The sequence below is a fragment of the Coenobita brevimanus genome, chromosome 84, assembly GCF_032717465.1.
Source record: "Coenobita brevimanus isolate Jiangsu-jjx chromosome 84, ASM3271746v2, whole genome shotgun sequence".
NCBI lineage: Eukaryota > Metazoa > Arthropoda > Malacostraca > Decapoda > Coenobitidae > Coenobita > Coenobita brevimanus.
Window position 1 is genome coordinate 10,598,282 of NC_137037.1, and position 10,292 is coordinate 10,608,573.

The 10,292-nt window shown below is 41.9% G+C and overlaps 1 pseudogene; it reads right to left on the reverse strand.

The window, feature by feature from the left end:
• Positions 1-5,870: 5,870 nt before the first annotated feature.
• On the reverse strand, positions 5,871-7,937 carry LOC145410061 (uncharacterized; annotated as a pseudogene).
• Positions 7,938-10,292: the final 2,355 nt, after the last annotated feature.

The following is a 10,292-nucleotide window of genomic DNA, read 5'->3' on the forward strand; positions in this document are numbered from 1 at the left end:
AGACCCGAGTTTGCACAAGGATTCTCAGCTTTCCGATATTAATATAAGTACTGTAGGTTAAGGCACAGGTTGAGGACCCGTGTGCAGTTCGAGGCTATGGAAGACCCGAGTTTGCACAAGGATTCTCAACTTGCCGACCATAATCGTGTGCTATAATTAATGGTGACCTCGAATGTACGTCGTAGCACTGACTGCTAGGCAGAGAGAGTAACTGTAACATAATAAAATTTTGTCTCATTGACACTTTTGATGCTCCATCTCAATTGGTTTTGCAGGTACAGCAATGGGTGTAGCAGTTTTGCTGTGCGGGCCAGCTGATTGTCTGCCGCACGCTGCCGCCTCATCTCCTCTGCCTTCGTCGTCGCCATATTATTATTTACTATGTCATTTTACACGTAGGTACAGTTACACTACAACTGTCACACCTACACCATGTATTACATACATCACGCTACACAACAATTAGTTGTCAGTGTAAATGTAGCGACTTTTCGCTCAGTTTGACCTGAGTACAGGATTTTCACCGTCGTCACAGAGTTTTTCCCTCAAGCTTGCTTCTATTAACGTAAATACGAGGTTTTTTCGCTCACTGGCGACTGCGACTTTCTCCTGTAGCAGGATAGCACACACACCACAGTGTGAATCTTGTGTGACTGAGTTAGGATGTGTACATATATATATATATATATATATATATATATATATATATATATATATATCCACAAATTTTTTTTCCCATAAGGAAAAAATTTAATTTTGTAGAGGCGTAATGTCACGAATCAAATTCGCGACATTTCCCTTTTGTGAGAAGCCACGAACTATTAGTGGAAAACTCACTGTTTATCGTTCAGTTAACCGCTCATTCGGACAGAAGCTTTGTCAAATCAATTTTTCAGTGTCATACGTTATCGTCTTTGCGTGAGACATTAGCACTTCCGCTGAGCGATTTGTTTTGGGCACGTTTCACTCACTCGACCGTTTAAAAATGCGACCTACTGCTCCCCTTTTTTCCCACGACTTACTCAGTCCAGTGTTTGCTCTGACGGAGGAAGGATCTGTGCTCCAGCAGTGTGAGAGGTCAACCCAAGCTCCACAAGACCACAGCTCCAAGCTCCCACCCTTGGTGATACAAAGCATTCATCGTTCAGTATTTCCTTTTGTTTTCCTAGTCTTAAGAGTTTAATTAAGGTATTTTTCCTAGGTGTAAAAATTTAGCTCTTGTGTGAGTGAGTGCGATCTCTTTATTTGATTTTGAAGTGTAACGTTAAATTTATTTTTGTAATCAATAAATTTAACAGTTCTTTTGCTTGAGCTTAATGTAAACTCTTGTTTCATTTCTTCATAATTAAGCTTATTTCCCACATAGCTCCTAGCTTGCATAGACTTTTTGCTATTCATAACTGGTACTTAGACCAGTCTTGTTGTATTAACTTAAAATCCGTTGTGTCACCTAGGAGTTAAGCATCAGCAAGAACCTGATGTTAGTATTAGTTATTTATTGTCAGGGGTGAAGTAACTTTCTCCAAAGCTAACAGTACAGTAACAGCAATTGAGTAATTAGTCTCTGCTGTGTACTGTTGAGAAATTTTATAAATTCTCGTTCTTAGAGAATCGTGCGAAGAAGCAGCGTAAAGTAATCATTGCTTGATGTAGCAAGACAATCATTGTCCTTGCTCTTCAATATTATTGAATATTATTATCAGTTAAATAATATTTAGCATTTATTTTAAAAAAACACCGTGATATTATAAAAACCCCGTGACACGTACCAACAAACGTATTCCACCAATGTTTACTCGGTCCACTCTACTCACCCATAAAACAGAATAAATAAAGCATTGGGTATGGGCGACAGAGCAAAAACATGCAGTGAGGTGGTCTGGAGGGGGTGAGACGCGCTGAGGTGATTGGTCAGGACAGAAACAAAGTGACAAGGACATTGTCTAAGAGTGAGTTTCGAGAGTGAGGTCCTGTTGGAAAACTGAGTGACGTTAAGAGTGTTTGGGAGTTAGGTAATGATGGATAATACAAAGAAAAGGATAGTGTTTATGAATCAGGCAATGCTGAATAACTGAATGACAAGAGGAATGTTTGTGAGTTAGGCAATGCAGGCTAACAGAGTAGGGTGAAAGCACTAAATTTCTTAACTTACTCTCAGTCTGGCCAACTCTAAATACCAGGTTTCAAACAATTCTATCCAATTGTTAGAAGCTTGATGACAGATAGACAAGACAACAGCTGACACAGTAATATGAAATTCAAATTTCACTCAATCATTTTGAAGAAGAATGAGAACAGAGACAAACAGGCATCAAATGACATATCCCTAATTCGGCTGCTGCCTGACACTCCCATCGGTTAACACTATGTGGATGTCACGTTTCACGGCGGAATTTGATGGCACACAGACAGACAAGTATCATACCCGTATGACATAACCCTAATCAGCTTGCTGCCTGACACTCACAACGGAGTATGATACCAGCAGACAACAGGAATGCTGCACATCACAAAACGGTACCATACCATCCTTTTCACTTCGTTTACATGTTTGATAAAACCATACAGTACTTAATTATGACACATGTAACCACGAAGACTACAGCACAAATGAACTGGCTATGTAGAACAGCATGATCTGCCGTGAAAAGAGGGGAAATACATAAACATTCACCGACAGACATACTGATGTTTTTTAAAGAATGATCAGATTCCATATATTAGCGACGACATCTTTAGCATGTACACACGATTAAAAAAAAAGTATCGGTGCACATTTGACCCGAAACAATTTGACGCCACGGAGGATGGACTCGAGAAGTGTTTGATGATACTTCCCCCTTGTTGTCAAACATACTTACATAAGTATGTCATAGATTGGTTTCATACGACAATTTATGGCTGATATTGTTACTGGATGCATATTCAGATGATAATCAATTAATTTTCCAGGTACAACACAAGCTATATTGATCATTTCGGATATCATCGTACCCCTCCTGCGCGATGCTTTTTTTCACCTTGTGTACACATAACCACCAACTATCAATGCAACACTGTCCAAACGGTCAGCAAGAAGTCGCCCTTCCTCCGGCCAGACAACAGGCCCCTGGGCATACACATGGAGGGTGGGGTGTATCCCCCGGGGTTTTGCAGGCACCATGGCACCTCCTTTGGCATTTGTTATGGACATTGACGAGTTACTAATCTCTCTCTCTCTCTCTCTCTATCAAAATCGATCATACCAGTAATTATGTTCTCGTGGACTCTCGAGGCTCCCTGGCACCTTCTTATTAGTACTGCACTTTGCTTATTAACAGTTAGTATTATGTTCAATATTCTTTTTATTTTCTCAATACAGCGAGCTATATATCTATATACTAGAGGATGACTTTCAAATGTGTAACGGTGTGTAACGTGCAGCACCCAAATGTATACAGGTAAGAAAGACGCTAGTGAGCCTGCTAAGCCCAGTAAATAATGGACCTCAGTGGCAAGTACAAAACACCCATCCCTTTACCTTCCACACACCTATACTCCGTCTTGTAATGTCTGTCATTAGCGAGAATATCAAACCTAAATTCATAAGTCACTGATTTTAACGCTTCAGTTGCGCCAAGATTCTCTAAGCAATCATCTGGTAACTGGAAGAATTAAGCACTACAGTTCAGCCATAACAGCTTTATCCCTTCGCTTGTGTAAGGATTCTCTAAACTTAAACCTTCTTGTACTAAAAAATAATAATAATAATTAAAAAAAAAAATGTTTAACCGTCACGGTTTGAACCCTTTATTAATGTAAGGATTTTCTTAGCTGAATAACATCTCTGGCATTAGCAAGAATTAAGTGCCCTAACTTATCTTTAAGCTGTGCATGTATTATCTACGCAAGAACCTGTTAGCAGCAAGAATAATGCACTTATTTTTAACCACCACAGCTTTAATGTTTAGCTGCGCAGGATTTCACTAAATGGTCTAAGACCACCCGGTACTGGCAAGTATAAAGCACCCATGTACAATCAACACAGCTGTTGCCCTTCAGATGTGTAAGAATCCTCTCATGTGGTTCTGGCAGGATAAAGCACTAGTGTTCAGCCGTCACAGATTTAACCTTTCTATGTAGGGATCCTCACAGTTCAATAATATTGTTTGGTATAAGCAAAACTTAATTATCTTTCTTTTAACAGTCACAGAGGCAGTGTTTAACATTTATTTGAAACCCATTTTCCCTCACTACTGACCACCTGTAAATGGCTGAGGATTTGAGGTGTGGGCAGTGGGGGGGTGGGGGAAGGAGGGGTGTGTGAGGAAGAGTCGGTAAAGTATGGATGAGAGAGAACGGCGTAGCTGAGTAAAAACTATGGTAGAGTGAAGTGTGGTGGAGTGAAACTTGTGAGATACGAGCGAAATGTGTGCTAACAGAGTGTAATGAGTGTTGCAACCACCAAAGGAGACAGAGGCTTACTGTAAATAAATGTGCCAGTGATCATAGTGCGACAAATTGAAAGCAGTGTGGTGGAATGAAGTATGGTAGAAAAAGCGACCTAACATGACAGAGAAGTGACCTGAGTGAGGCAAAGAAAGCGACCTGAATGTCAGAGAGAGAGAATTAGTGCGACAGTGACCTAGCGTGGCAGAGAGAGACATCAATGACAAAATGTGACCTACTGTTGCACAGAATCTGACCAGAGAATGAAAGAGAGGGAAGTAGTGTCGCACGGAAAGTGACCTATTGTCATAAAATGTGACCAAAAATGAAGAAAACTGTCTACTGTGGCAGATAATGTGGTCTGAATGTGGCAGATAACTTGAGTCTTGCAGAGAAAGAGACCCGATTGTGACAGAGAAAGAAGCCTTGTGTAAGACAGAAAGTGGCTTCATTATGACAAATAAAACATAGCCGCCATCAATGAAACCAATAAAGGTCTCTCTCTCTCTCTCTCTCTCTAACACACACACACACACACACACACACACACACTTTCAAGAACAATTAGTTAATTATAAGTTTACACCTTTTACATCCTCACAGTATTACGCACTCACAACTTGTTTTACTTTATCACACGTACCCTTTATTGCTTTTTTAAAAAATGAAAAACTAAGGTTGCATGTATTCAGAACCATCCAAACCTGCTGCTGATTCCCAGTCTTTGCGTCAGACTTTTATTTTCCATTCATACCTTTTTTTAGAATTAGTTGGAAACCTATACATTATCTTTCCTATTCCTGGGCGGTTAAAACCTCTCCAGACTGCACCGCAACCCACGCCACAGTTTAATGTAGACTGAAAATTTGAGAGAAAATATGTTATGCAATTTATATGCTCGTAGGTTGCACTGGCTGCTGCTTGACTAAGTCTGTGAATCATGATTTAGAAGAGGAAACATGGAACTTAATCTTACGTGACACGGCTCGACTGGGACCCAAGTTACGCCCTGTTTTATGGCGCTGGAAGGGGAGGAGTGGAGAGTAGGAGAGAACGCAGAAGAGAAGGCAGAGCGGGGAAAGAGGAGGAAGAGGAGGAGGAGGAGGAGGAGGAGGAGGAGGAGGAGGAGGTGGTGGGGGGGGGGGGCGCCACGTTTCCTACAGGACACATCTACAAATTTAGCCGTTTTTAGAGTAGTGACATATTTCCTACAGAGATACAGCATATCTCCTACACACAGTAGGTGTAGGAAATATGCTGGGTACTAAGTTGTTATGTAGGAAATGTGCTTGACACTTGTTTTTGTGTAGGAAATATGACCGCCTATGTGTAGGAGCTGCGGCAGTATGGCGCATCCGGCATAACATGAAGCATTACAATGGCACTTTTTTATTTCTCACTAAAACATACGTATATAAAATGAAATATTACAATGGCACTTTTTAAATGAAAACCTCAAGCCTGTCATGAATGGCAGTACGACAAGTGGGACATGTTGCAGGGTTGTTATTATCTGCTGCTGACACAAGGATAGTTATGCAATCTGCACAGGAGGAGGCGTGTCGGCGGGGCAGAACAACAACTGTCCTTTCCCTTCGCCTTAGGCAGATGCTGCACCGAAGTTCGGGAGGAACATCTTGTGCATCAGCTCCGTTGTTGTCAGGGCCCTGATGCTCATCCCCACTCTCATCAGCACTCTCATCAGCACTGTCTCCAGGAAGTTGAAATGATGAAACAGAGCTATCAAATGTGTAAGCGACAGCGTTGATGTATTGGATCAGTGTGTATGTTCCAATCTGTAATTTTTCTTTCAAGTTCTGCCTGCGCTCAATGTTTCTAACAAACTTCTCCTTTTTCTGACTAGTGATGTCCAAGCCAGCATCCACACGTTCAATCTCCTTAGTTGTGTCTGTTATCAGATTATTCAGATATGTTAGGAAAGTTTAGATGTTTAGATTGTGCTGGCGGACAATGGTTTTCAGTCTGCTGTGATATGACTCTGCATCATTATTAATTCCACGAGAAAATTCGAAGACAGATATCCGTTGTGGAGCGACTTTTCGAATCCAGTACTCTGTGATGTAGGTTTTGAATGCAGTAACTTCTGCCTGGGAATGATCATTCACGTCAAAATTTTCTTGGAACAGAGAGTCAACTGCTTCATGCATCCGATTGGCTGGCACATAACTTAGTGCCATGATCTTTTTGACCCACTTATTAAACTGCTTGTTGTCGTTGTAAAGTTCAGTTAGCCCCAGTTTCTGAATTTTCCGGTACAGGTTTTGTGAAAAGTGGAACTGACAGCCCCCTATCTGAACCTGTGGCCAGCAAGAGCGAATTGCTTTACCAGAACTGCTTTCAAAATCACCCATTGCTTGTTCGAGATTCAGGTTGGGGATGAGTTCCTTCACTTTTTGCATTGTGAGATCATACAACTTGAGACTTTGAGGTCATCAAAGTGAAGATGAGTGGGGATGAATGACCTTTGTAAAAGCCAAGCAATGTGAAGAGCTGGTAGAAGAGTGCAGGCACAGTGTAAAAAGTACCGTCAAAATTCCATTCCTTAATTGTGGTCATCAGTGGTACCAGAGTTAGAGAGTAAAAAATCATTGCCAAATGACCACTTCCCTGATCTGTGATAACAGATCTGAGGTTTCCGTTAAAGGCCTTGGCCTCTGGGCTTTCTAGAATGTTGGCACACTCCTCTGCAGTGTGTGGTTGCCTCGGTTGAATTCAGCGCTTGGCTCGAAGCATGCTGCGCTCTACAGATGAGAAAGACACATCTGCTCCATGTGGGTGATGTCTTGTTACCCGCCTGAAGATCTCGGAGTTGCTGGTAGAGCCCACTTCCTCAGCAGCCTTCCTCTTGAGAGTGTTCCTCAGATCTGTTGCAGCAAAGTCGGATGCTTCATGGTTGTGACCTTGCGTTGCTCTGATGACACCAGCTGTCTGTAAAATATGACTGCCTAATAATTCGAACAACACCTCACACCACCACCACCACCATAGAACAACACCTCACACCACCACCACAGAACAACACCTCACACCACCACCACAGAACAACACCTCACATCACTACCACCACCACCACAGAACAACACCTCACACCACCACCACCACCACCACGACAGAACAACACCTCACACCACCATCACAGAACAACATTTGTGCATAACTTAGATGGCGCTAATTATCAGATGGCCTAAATTATTATTTTTTATCAATATGCCGCGTACAAATAGTAAGTAACTGTCAATAAATACAGGAATATAAGCACCTGAGTAATTCTGTACTCAACATGTTGATTAAATCGCACCAAGCTCCCGGTCTATAACATTTTACAACAATTTTTACCTCCGACAATACGGCTCTTCCTCCACAGTTGGGATGTTGAATGCAACGCAGGTACAGTTGTTGTTTCTGGCCACATTTCGGAGGTACCAGAATCCAGAGTTGTCTTTGTAAACCACTGCATTGAAGCGGATGTTCCCCTCAATACTAGCCATGCTTGGTCCAGGAACAGTGGAGTACAAGGTTCAGAAATGCCGTCTGTCCCGTCGAATGGAGAAACAAATACTGCTGGATCGAGACTAAACTCGACTCATGTCTGAATGTGAACGATACTTTTCTCCCTATTATGGTTGCTCCATAATACTGCGCAGTACGGACATATAACAAGCTAAGTACTTGTTGACTGGTCAAGGTCGTCAGGAGTGTAGTGAGCCAGAAGCGCCGAGTACAGAGGCGCCCCGACAGGGAGGGGGGGCTACACAGTGTAGGAAATGTAACAGAACCGATTATTGTGTGTAGGAGATATGCTGTATCCTTGTAGGATATGTGACAGAACAGAAATTTGAGTGTAGGATATATGCTGATCTCTGTAGGAAATATGTCACTACTCTAAAACTTCTAAATTTGTAGGAGATGTGCCCTGTAGGGTACTCAGTTTTTGTGTAGGAAATGTGCTGGATACTTGTTTTTGTGTAGGAAATATGACCACCTATGTGTAGGATATGTAGCACTACTCCAATTATTGTAGATCTGTAGGAGAAGTGACTACGCCCCGGTGGTGGTAAAGCGGAGAGGGGAGAGAGTAAAAGACAAAATGGGGAAAGGTACAGAGGTAGGAAGGGGATAAACAGCTAAAGAGAAGGTTAGAGGAACAAAGAGGGGAAGGAGGGCCAGGCTAGAATGCACTACAGAAGACAAGGATGTTGAGAGGAAGGGAAACAAAGTAGGAGCGCGGATGAGGGGTTTCGAAGTGAGAAGGAAAAGAGGCAATGAGGGAGAGAGAAAGAAGAGGAAAAAAATGTGGAAGAAAGGAGGATTCTCGGGGAAGAAAATAAGCGGACACAATAAAAACTACAAAATTTCCCACGTGTCTCCTCCCTTCCTCTCTCACACATGCTTTTCATCACCACAAACGCACACTCTGCCAAACACGAAAACAAACTATCCTCCCGGTGTTTTTTTTTTTTCCATGATAAATGAAAACTGGCGAAACGTAACAAACGTCTTGCCTGGACTATTGGGAGTTTCGAATCGTTCGGTTATTCAGCGATGTGTTCAGTACAAAATGGAGTAGTTATTTTGCTTAACCTTATCAGCCCGAAGACTTCTTTTTATTGTATTAGTGATGCGTGCACATCCTTTTTAGATGCAGGAGTGTCTCTTGGAGCGGCCCATTCAGTCAGTCACACACTAATATTTTTCGGACGCAGTTTGCTTCACTGCTGATGACTTCAGCGACGCCCCATATAACCGCCCTCATGGTCTCTAATCTATCTAGTACTTCTGTACTTGTTTTCTTTTTAAAATTTAGGGTTGTCATCTAGTACTGCAAATAATACCACTGGTTCGAAAGTTTCCTGATATGAATAACATCGTCTGGCGACAGCAAGAATCATATAAAATATACGTCTCGGTTGTGAAGGGATACAACAATTAATGTAACAATAAAAAAAAAGCAATAATGGTATAATCAGGCTACCTGAGGAAGGTCCAAACGGTATTATCTTCATTATAAACTATTTTAATACGTAGGTATCATGGAAATAAAAACTTCTACGATCAAACATATGAGTGGGACGGTGTAGGTCCCTAATTTCGGATGTCCATTTGCGTAACCCAGGCGTGGTAAGTTTCTATGCCTTGCTGCTGAATGTGCTGTGTAACCTAACATGCAGACCAACCACAGCTGATCCTCACAACTGATCCATAAAAGGCAGTCAGAAAATATGGCCTTCTCTTTACTAATACACCAGCAACACAAATGGACAAAGTAATTCAAGTATACCTGATGACTTTATGGATTGACAGTTCATATACAGGGCTGACACACACACACACACACACACACGTCTCGCGAGAGCATTCACACACACACACACACACACACACACACACACACACATACATACATACACAGCCTATATGCCTATATAAACGCACGGGAACGGAAATACCTGAACAAGCTTAAACAAACAACACACACAGAGGAAACAGTATCCAAGTAGTAAATGTATTCATGCAATATAATATATTTTATCGTAAAGATAATTTTGTGGCTCCTTTTTAATTACATTGAGTGACAAGCCAAATGGTTTCCTGTAAGCCAAGAAACCATTTACAACGCTGGGTGGTAACCATATAACCAAACCAGACCCGCTCCCTACGTGTCAACAAGTGGGTTGATGGAGGGTTAGTGCCCCTCCCCGTAAAACAAATAACTCAAAGTCAAGTGGCCACCCCTTACGGGATAATGACGTCTGGCAATAGATAGATAGATAGACATCCCGAAAGAGTGTGTATTCTCTCTCTCTCTCTCTCTCGATTGAAGAGAGAGAGAGAGAGAGAGAGAG